We start from the raw sequence: 9,858 nt of genomic DNA on the forward strand, positions 1-9,858 counted from the left end.
AGCAGTTTCTTCCCCTGCTCTTTTTGAACCTGCTTTTAACCTCATGGTTTTGGTGCCTTGTTAGGCAGCATCTTCTTTTCACCAATGTTTGAACCATCCCAGAACGAAAGTAGAGAAGGTATAAATATAAGTAGCTATTTCTAAGGTAATTGAACACAAGTCTTCTATTCGTCTTAAAATCCACATCTGAGTGATCGCTATGTGACCTGGGATTGTTTAGCCTGGAGAAGAGGAGGCTCAGGGGAGATCTTATTGCTGTCTACAACTACCTGAAGGGTGGTTGTAGCCAGGAGGGGGTTGGTCTCTTCTCCCAAGCAATCAGCACCAGAACAAGAGGACACAATCTCAAGCTGTGCCAGGGGAAGTTTAGGCTCAAGGTGAGGAGACAATTTGTCACTGAGAGAGTCGTTCGCCATTGGAATGTGCTGCCCAGGGAGGTGGTGGAGTCACCACCCCTGGAGGTGTTCAAGAGGGGATTGGATGTGGCACTTGGTGCCATGGTTTAGTCATGAGGTCCATGGTGACAGGTTGGACTTGATGATCTTTGAGGTTTCTTCCAACCTTGGTGATTCTGTGATTCTGAACACCCCACAAATCTGTGTAAATCAGTGACTCATCACAGATACCTTTCTCTTCTTTCAGAAGGAGCCAAACTCTTAGAACAATATGTTTTACATATTTAGAGGTATTAAATTCTCCTCTCAGAGATATCATCAACATCCTCTGGTAAGCAGAATGAGAGAATAGCTGTGAGAAACCTTCCAGGCATAGATAGTGACCTGAAAGAATTAGTATTTCTTGGATCTTCCTCTTCTTTTTTTTTTTGTAGTGTCTAAAAGGAATTTTCTGAAAAAGTTTGCTTGTGCTTTATATTTTTCAGTTATGGATTCTTAAGATGAAGCTATAAAGCTATAAACCCAAACAGAAATGGTTGATGAACAATGAGACTTTGCATCTTAGCTCTGCATAATGTCACCAGCTTTTCACAAAAGGCAATGTTGTTAAACAATGACAAATTAATAGAGGGAGAAAACTGCTTCCATTCCAGTCGTGTTGGGAGGGGTTAGGAGAGAAAGGAAGGATAAAATCACTGCTCAGAATGATTGCTGGACAGAAATGAGATTCTTCAGAGCACTCAATGTCATTGGTAGGGAAGGAAACATGCAGATCAGTTGTGGCACTGTGAGTTTATTATTTATTGAGGGACTTCCAGATGAGCACAGGAGGAGTGTAAAATTGAAGAACAAATTAAGGCTAAAAGGTTATTTGTGTTCTGGCTAAATCCTCTTGCTTTTGGATATTGACAGTAATTCAGTTTTTAGCTACAAAGCAGCCCACCCTGAGAAACAACCAGGACTGCAGTGTATGAGGTCTGAGGGATCCTACCTCCTTCTCACATGTGAAAGGTTTACAGATCAGAATGAGAACAGCTCTCTTGTGAAAATCTAGGGTTTTCTGCACAGCTCAGGTTGTTTCTCTGTTGTCCAAAGAGTAACCGTGAGGAGAGCTGAAATCATGCCAGCCTCACTGTATGCACACTTACCCTGCAGAGCTATCACAGCTTAAATCCAAGCTGCCAGGTAGTCTCTGCTTCCCCTGGGCTGTGAAATAAGCTCTAGCTTCTGTCCTTGGAAGGAACTCCTCTGCACTCAGTATCTGCACCCAAAATGGGCTGTGACTTTTTTTCACAGGTCTATCTTACATTTAGCTGTGAGGCAGGCAAATTTTGTCAGTCCAGCAGTACCCATCAGAGCTTTAACTTCTGCCAAAATCTCGGGGGGTCCTGAACCAGGAGAAAGGTCAGTGTGGGATGTTGTTTCTCACCTGCAGAGCTCAGACAAGCTGTTGAGAGTGAACTCTGTGATAAAACCAAAGTGTGCTCAGCAGAGGAATGCTCATCGATTGCATCCCAGTGTCTCAAGGGGTGTAGCTGCTAATTAGCACCAGCGATTGCTAGAGGGGAGGATGGTGCCTGCAGGACATGGAGGGGTGTAGCTTGCCCTTTCTAAGCAATAAATCTATATTGGCTGAACTGCCTCTGTTGGAGTGTTTTGGAATCAAAAACCCTGTGTGCAGATTTGTGTGAAGTTAATAGTCTTCATTAGCACATCAGCACAGAGATGGGGACCCCTGCTCAAGAAGATATTCTAGGTAGTAAAACAAGGTTGAGAAGTTAGAATAGCATCCTTCAAGCTAGGAGAGGGGGACATGAAGAACTGGCCATACTGATGGATGCAAAGCACTGTGGGGCAGAAGAGAGGCTGTGAGTTTAGTCAAACTGATGCCTAAATTTCTGTGAGGGTCCACAAATGGAAATCTAAGTTGCCCACCAGAAGAATTATGGGAATTATTACTCTGCTTGTCAGAATGACAGCTAACAAGACTGTAACCAGCCAGAGAACACACTTGGCTTTAAATAACCATCATGTATTTTCCTCACAAAATAATGTAATCTCCTCACAGCTTCCAGATCCCTAAAGTATGTGCTGGTCATTAGCTGTTATGATCTACATAACCATCCTTTCGCTCCGAGGTTTTTACTTCATTCATTTTCTTCATTGCACAACAGCGAAAGCTGAAGCTCCATGCTTCCAAACAAAAACTGTTACTATGAATACAAGAAAGCCTATCAGTTTATATGCTGCTTAGAAAAAACATCAGTACAAATTCTGGATGCCTTGGTCAGGTACTTCTGTAATCCTGGCCTTTGTGCTTCTGCTTTACCCTTATTGTCACATTCTTGCTCAGCTCTTTTTAGTCTGCATTAAATATGTTTACATTTAATTCCATTACAGGCTTATAACTGGTTTGCTGGGTCTTTCCACACTGAATGAAAAAGAGCTTAGGTGTGCTATGTGCTGCATCCCATGTATCCATGTAAAAGTAGGTGGACCAGGCAGGCAAGGCTCAGGGGAAGGAGAAGGTGGATCAGATGTAAGCTAATGGGTTAATAATGACTGTGGACTGTGCTATGTCTCTATCAAGTTCAGCGCCTTTGTAGATACAGCTGGGAAATTGTACAAGATGGGTTTGCTCAACCACAAACACACTCACACAGCAGAGAGGAAAATGAAAACCAGAGATAAAAGAAGCAATATATTAGCTTCACAGAAAGCTGCAATACAAAGGGTTCAGGAAACCATATTTTGAAGAATTAAGAAAGTTTTAGGAGGTAAAGTGGCAGGAAGGGATATATGGAACAATCAGTGATTGCTTTACCTGAAAGAGGAACTTCTCAGATACTGATGCTAAAACTGTGTGTTCAAACAGCCAAAGCAGTGAAAGAGGAATACAGAGCTGACTTAAATGTGAAAGGACAAAGATAAGCTGGAGTTAGCATCAGCAAAAAGAAGAAAAAGAACCTCCTTTAGAAATAATCTATAAAGAAGGAGAACAGGCCTCTAATAAATGAAGAGAAGGGACTATTTAAATAATCATTCAAATGGCTAAGGTGCTAAAATATGTTTTAAACATTTCTGTAATGAAGAGAAAGATTAGTTTCTGGCTCCACAAAATTAGTGTCAGTAGCCATTTTGATAGAACATTGTTTTGCCCAGTAGCTGTGAAGGGGCACCTGTGTATGTTGTCTGGTGCCCAAGAACATACTAGGAAGGCTACAGGCAATAAAAGTGGATGTAAGTGATGAAGGGTGGGAAAAAGCATAGTGAGAGCCCTTGAATGTTTGCAGCTCAGGAGGGCCAGATACTGTGGAGTTATGGGGCCCAAGGAGGTAAACTGGTGACTGCAGCAGAGCAGCAGTGGCAGGACTGGTGGGCTTGTCTAACATTTAGAGGTGCAATGTTGCAAGCCTGGATCTAATTAGCACCTTCTAAAGCAGTGGCCAGGGCAAGCCAAGGGGATGTCTGTGTATCTAAAGTGATGGAGGGAGTCTAGGGGAGTGCTAAAAGTGTGACAGTAGGTCTAAGTTGGCATTAAGTAGGTTTTGTTAACTGAAGGGTGTAAGACAGCACCCTTGAGCTGGGTTACTTGGCCAGCAAGACATGTGCCTGTAGGCAGCCCTAGACCCTCCTCTGACTGCCTTTGCTCTTTTACTTCTTCTTGTTTCTTCTTTCCTTTAGTGCAATAAGAAATCCTTTTGTCACATTTGAAACACAACTTTAGAGATAAACACACTTAGGTTGGTCTTCAGGAGAGGAATGAACTTCACCTGCAGGGATTTAATTAGCAGTTGCTGGGTAAACCAAACGGGCAGATTATTGTAAAAGCAGAGCTGATAAAATTGGAGGAATCGTGGGTTACCTGGTGAAAAGCTAATAGACTATCAGTTTGAAAGCAGTATGTAAAGTGATTCTGGCAGTTCCATTTGAAAAATATCTTCTATCATCAGTAAAATAAATGGAGCTAAAATCACTGGTGTTAGAAACTAAGTGCAGCAAAGAATAGAGGTTTATAAAGAGTAAATCCCTTTAAGAAAGCACGCTGTGGTTTAAGACAGAATCACCATCTCTTTTGGCAGCAGGTAATGCAATTAATGTCATAAATTTGGATTTTTCCAAAGCATTTGATATCACATTTCAAGAAATCTATTTGACAAATTAGTTTAGTGAAGCTTGCGATGTGAAGCATGGCTGAGAGACTGTGCAACAGGAGCTGGATGATGGATAGCCAAGTACCGCAGGCAGGAGAGGTACCTAATGGGGTTTTCTGGAAGAGGTGTTAGGTCCAGTTTTATTTAACCTCTTCATTAATGAGTTGGGAGAGGGAGTAAGTGTGCAAATTAATGATCTCAGCTTGAGATGCACAGATAAAAAAAGAAGAGAGAAATGAAGAATGTGGGCAAAGAGATAACAGCAACATTCCTTCTCCTTGAAAACAGGAATGCAGGGGTATGGGTAACTTAGGAGAGCTGGTTGGGAAGGCAGAGCTGGCATGGAAATAATAGACCAAGGGGACAATAGGAGGAAACAAATTAGACCAAAGTTTGCAATGAAGTGTGCCAATAATACAACTAAATATATGTTTGGGGTGTATTTGACAGCGTTTCATCATAGTGCAGAAGATGTGACAGCATGAGTCATATCTCTTAGGGTATTAGATAGTCAGATGGGAGGAAGTATTAAAATGTACACAGTTATATTGGCAGGTGGATGATTCAAATGATCTACTGGTCTTTCACCTGTGCTCTGTATGTCTCTGAAGTCAAGAAACAAATAGTTGTAACCCAGATTTGTTATGCCATAAAGCAACACAAAATGCAAACTGGGCGATAAATCGCACAGATGACAAAAGGCATGAAAAGGAAGAGGAAGAAGTGCAAAGCCTTATGCTTAGCAATTGCAGCTTCCAGCTCTTGTGAGTGATTTTTTTCTCCTCATAGAGTTTATTCATACATGTTCTGCACTTTCTGTGCTGCTTCCCAGCTGATGAGCACTGTGATGTGACATCTGAAGGATTTGGGAATGTGGAAGAAAAAACAACCACCACAGGGAAAAAAAACAACTCAAAAACTTAACTTTAGGGTAAACCAGAGATCATATGCAGCCTAACAGCATTATTTTTGGGGTTATTTCTATCAGGTTGCAGAACTCCTTTGTGTGATTGTGAAGGCTTCAGGGTTTTCTATGGAACAGGTGCCTCATTAAATTAGGCTTATGTTCAGGAAGGCTTGAGAATGAAATCTTTTTTTGGAAGGGGTAGAGATAAATGGAAGTAACAGTTCTGGGCAATTGTTAGTTCAAAGCGACCATCAAAGCCCTGAAAATGTTATTTTTAGTTGCAGATGGCTGGTGAGAGAGAAGTGAGTGAGATCCTCTTGTTCTCTGCTGAGGGGCCGGGTGCTAATGAACACACAGGTTTTGCAGGATGGAGAAACAACAGCGCCCGCTCGCCGTGCTTTGTGCTCCCACAGCTCTTTTCATCAGCAGGTTGGGAGTATTTATCCAGATACTTCATTAAGTGGAATGATCTGCTGAGCAGCGAGAGAGCTCACAAGTCAGGTATAAGCTTTGATAAGAACATGAACAAACCGACCAAAATGAATCCCACTGTAGGTTTTGTGACCACAGGGGTGAAGACTAACCCGTTCAGCCTGGGTTTTCTCTGGGAAGATACACAATTGTTCTTAGAGAGCTGCTGCATTTTTTTTTACCCTTACTTTCATTAAGGGTAGGCTACTGGAATTCATATATAAACAATCTTGCTTTTGAGAATGCGTTTCTAATCTCCGTCAAGCTGGCAAACAACATAGGGCTGCTTTGGTCTGGAAGTGCCCGTGAATTGTTCTCTCTTCGTAATTTATGATGTGCAAATGGCTCCTTAAGACTCCTGGCATTGCTCCTGTTCCTTCCTCGGAGGGCTGGAGTTTCCCTGAGTTTGAGTGGCTCCTTAGAGGCAGGATGTGTACTATGCAGGAATTTCCAAGCAATTTGAAGCATTTATCACTGACCCAGGCTTGTCACAAGCGTACTTCGCAGGTTTTATTTGCTTCTCCTCTACGCTAGTCTACAATGGCTTAGGCATTTTCCCATAAAAAGGAAAGTGGTTAACTCTTGTAGTAGTTAGAGAAAAGGTTTATGATGGTGCTTAGGGCCAGTCTCACACTCCCTTTGCATTAACTCCTGCCTCCACTCCGCTTCTGTCACCTTGTACTGGGAGACAGTGGCCATGGCACTGTGGCACCTTCATAACTGCCCCACGCTCCTCTGTGCCCCATGGGCTGTCACTGAGGAAGCAGCATCAGCACTAGGGTGCATTCTAGTAGCATCTTTGTCATCAACTGTCTACCACCACAGTTGCCTAAGTTCACTATTTTCATAGAGAGGAGGAGAAAATCCTTTGAAATTACGATGGAAGGAAACAGTGAAGGCACTAGTGAAAGACAGCGTGTTGGAATGTCTTCTTGGAGGACAGTGTGGAGTCGTGGGAGGATATGTGATACTTGCTTTCTCTGCATTATTTTCATGGCTGCTATGGGGAAATTTGCAAAACATGCTGTTTCCCAGGGTATGCCTGTGTAAGGGAGAGTGCTGAGATGCATTTTCCCTGTCTTGTGTTTGATCTTTTTTTCTTTTCAAGTCCAACCTGCTACTGCATTCACTTACCATAATCTCCTACCATGTGCACCCGTTCACACAGGCTGCTTTTGTCCTGCCAGTTATATACCTGCAGCCCTCTGTATAGGCATCATTAATGTATGAATGCAGAATCAGCCCTTAAATGATGCATCATGATTAAGTTCCAAGTGTACAGTGTGTGATAAACCTGCTCTATCCAGGAATTGCAGTGGAAAATTCTTTGTTGCACCGGCCACCTGAGCAGCTGATGCAAAATGAAGCAGTGGCCTTCTTCAGAAATGAAATTCCATTTTGTACATGCTACTGAGCAAGAAATGAAAGGAAATATTGAGAAGTGATAGTAATAATTATTTTTAAAGCAGTATAAACACATGTGCTCCAGGTCACATGGCAAGCCTCAGAATCAGGCATTTGGGGACATGATATTCCCTAGAAATCAGAGGGGATGTGCATCTTCTGAAATGTCTGTTCCTGCTCTCTTACAGTTGGGCCACTGTCTCCTGAACGTGCAGTTGCCTCACTCTGCACTCACTATTTAGGAAAGGTCATAAACTGTTGGAATTTTGTTTTGTATAGGCTATTGCATCTACTGTTCAGCTGGGCACATGTTGGGGGAGGGACAAGAAATGGCTTCTCTGTTCACCCAGTGTCACACAGACAAGTCCCAGCCATCCCCGTGCTGAGCTACCCAGAGACCTGCATGTGATTTGCTTATTCGTGATGGGAAATCAGAGATGCCCTGGCCCAGGGAGCTGTGATCCTTTTCCACTTGAATACGCTTTGTATTACTAAACTGAAGATTGTGTGAAATCAATTGGGAGGGGAAAAAAAAAATCAATGCCTGGTTTTTCAGGATGAAAAGGCAAGATAGCCACACAATTAAGCACTGGAACACATTTTCCACACTCTTCCTGTCATGTTCTCCTGATTCTGTGTCTTGGCTGTTCATCAGAAATAATTAAACTCTCTCCCATGGGCAACAATTACTTGCTTAAAGTATTTGAGTAAAAGGAGTGCATTTATAATTACCTACCCTTTTTGAAGGTGAAACTGAAGATTATCTTTTGATGAAATAAAAGTATGTGGGGGAGACTTCCCTACTACCAGCACATCGCACCCTACGGTGCTATGAATACCATTCAGTGATGCTCTTCATGGTGTGTCTCCAGCCCTCCGGTACATGTTAGTTCTGAAGAACCAGTGGGAAGGTTTGGTTGCAGCGTTAGGCCCAAGTTTAAGCCCCTGCCCATTCCATAAGAGATGTTTGTAGTGGCAAATCTGCATAGGGACATTTCTAAGCAGCAGGAATGAAGCAGGAAATGCATCCAATTTGTACCTATCAAATATCACCCTTTTATTTAGTCATACCGTGTCTTCCCTTTTCATGCTAAGAGTTGTCTTTGTTCCTTTTGACTCTTACTCCCAAGGGAGTTTGAGCTTTGAAAGTGTTTCATGTTTCAGAGAAGCCTTTTTTCCTCTCTCAGATTTGTTTACTGATCCATCCTTGGTAAGACCTTTTAACGAATGTGATAGGAAGGTTATTAAAAATAAAATATTCATCAGGAAATCAGCCATAAACATGTGGGCTGGTTAAAATTCAATTCCTAATTCTTTCAACCTTGACATCATTTTGCTTTTTTTCCTTAATGTCTCTGTATACAAATTTCAGAGCTAATTTATTTTATCAACTTATGCTTATTTCAGTTGTTCGCACGACTCACTCTTGTCTGTTTAATAGCATCAAGTAACGTGACAATGGTAAAAATGACAATGACAAATGGAGGATCGTGACAGATTGGCTGAATTTGAATGTCTCTTACAGAGAAAAATGTTTCAGGAGTGCCATTAATTGCTTTCACAGCAGTGAGTTATGTTTGTGCATCTTGTCTGTCACTCGGTGCCTGTTCCTGCTCCTCCCATGCGGAGGGGTGCTGGCTTCTTTCTTTTCATCGCCTGGTTCAGCTGTGCAGGAAAGCCAGGGCAGAGACTGCAGGAGAGAGATTAGCGTCAGGATGGCCGAGTGGTCTAAGGTGCCAGACTCAAGGCTTGGAGCTCCTTCCTGGATCTGGGAATTCTGGTCTCCGTGTGGAGGCGTGGGTTCAAATCCCACTCCTGACAGTGGCTTTTTTGACAGGTTGGACTCGATGATCTTTGAGGTCTCTTCCAACCTTGGTGATACTGTGATATGAGAAAGAAAGTGAAGCAGGTTGGTCTTAGGCAGAAGTGGGAGCTGGATTTACCTGGATTATTAAATCCAAGTAAGGATGGGAGGCTGGGACAAAGCAGCCACCTCTGGGAAGCAGCATGACAACAATGGAAGTGAGTGGCTGCCACTTGGTAGAATGATAGAATGGTCTGGGTTGGAAGGGACTTCCAAAGGTCATCTAGTCCAACCCCTTTGCAGTAAGCAGGGGCATCTTCAACTAGATCAGGTTGCCCAGAGCCCTGTCAGGTCTCACCTTGAATATCTCCAGGGATACTGGTGGCTCACACCATTTCCTCTACACAATTCCTACTAAGGCTGATGCTGGTGATAGTACTCATTCTGGTGATTATGTTCTTCATTTTCCAGAAAGATAGCTCACTTCTTTCACTTCCCCCCACTGGCTCTTCCTCAACACCTTCTCTCTTTTCAGTATCCTTCTATTTTCTCCCAGCAGAAAATGTGCAGCTGCAGCACTGGACATTCACACTGATGGGGTTGTTCACTCAGACCACAGATCCTGTCATGAGAGAGAATTAAGATCACCCTCTTCAAAGTGCTGTTCTGCATTTCCACTCTGGGTTCAGGTACACTGGCTGCTGAGCAGCGTAGGCTCTTGCT

General features: G+C 42.8%; 1 non-coding gene across 1 annotated transcript; it reads left to right on the forward strand.

Annotated features, from left to right (window-relative positions):
• Positions 1-9,040: 9,040 nt before the first annotated feature.
• Positions 9,041-9,152, forward strand: TRNAL-CAA (transfer RNA leucine (anticodon CAA)). Its single transcript has 2 exons — positions 9,041-9,078; positions 9,107-9,152. It is a non-coding gene; the product is annotated as a tRNA-Leu (tRNA).
• The last annotated feature ends 706 nt before the right edge of the window (positions 9,153-9,858 follow it).

Source organism: Dryobates pubescens, chromosome 11 (assembly GCF_014839835.1).
Source record: "Dryobates pubescens isolate bDryPub1 chromosome 11, bDryPub1.pri, whole genome shotgun sequence".
Classification (NCBI taxonomy): domain Eukaryota; kingdom Metazoa; phylum Chordata; class Aves; order Piciformes; family Picidae; genus Dryobates; species Dryobates pubescens.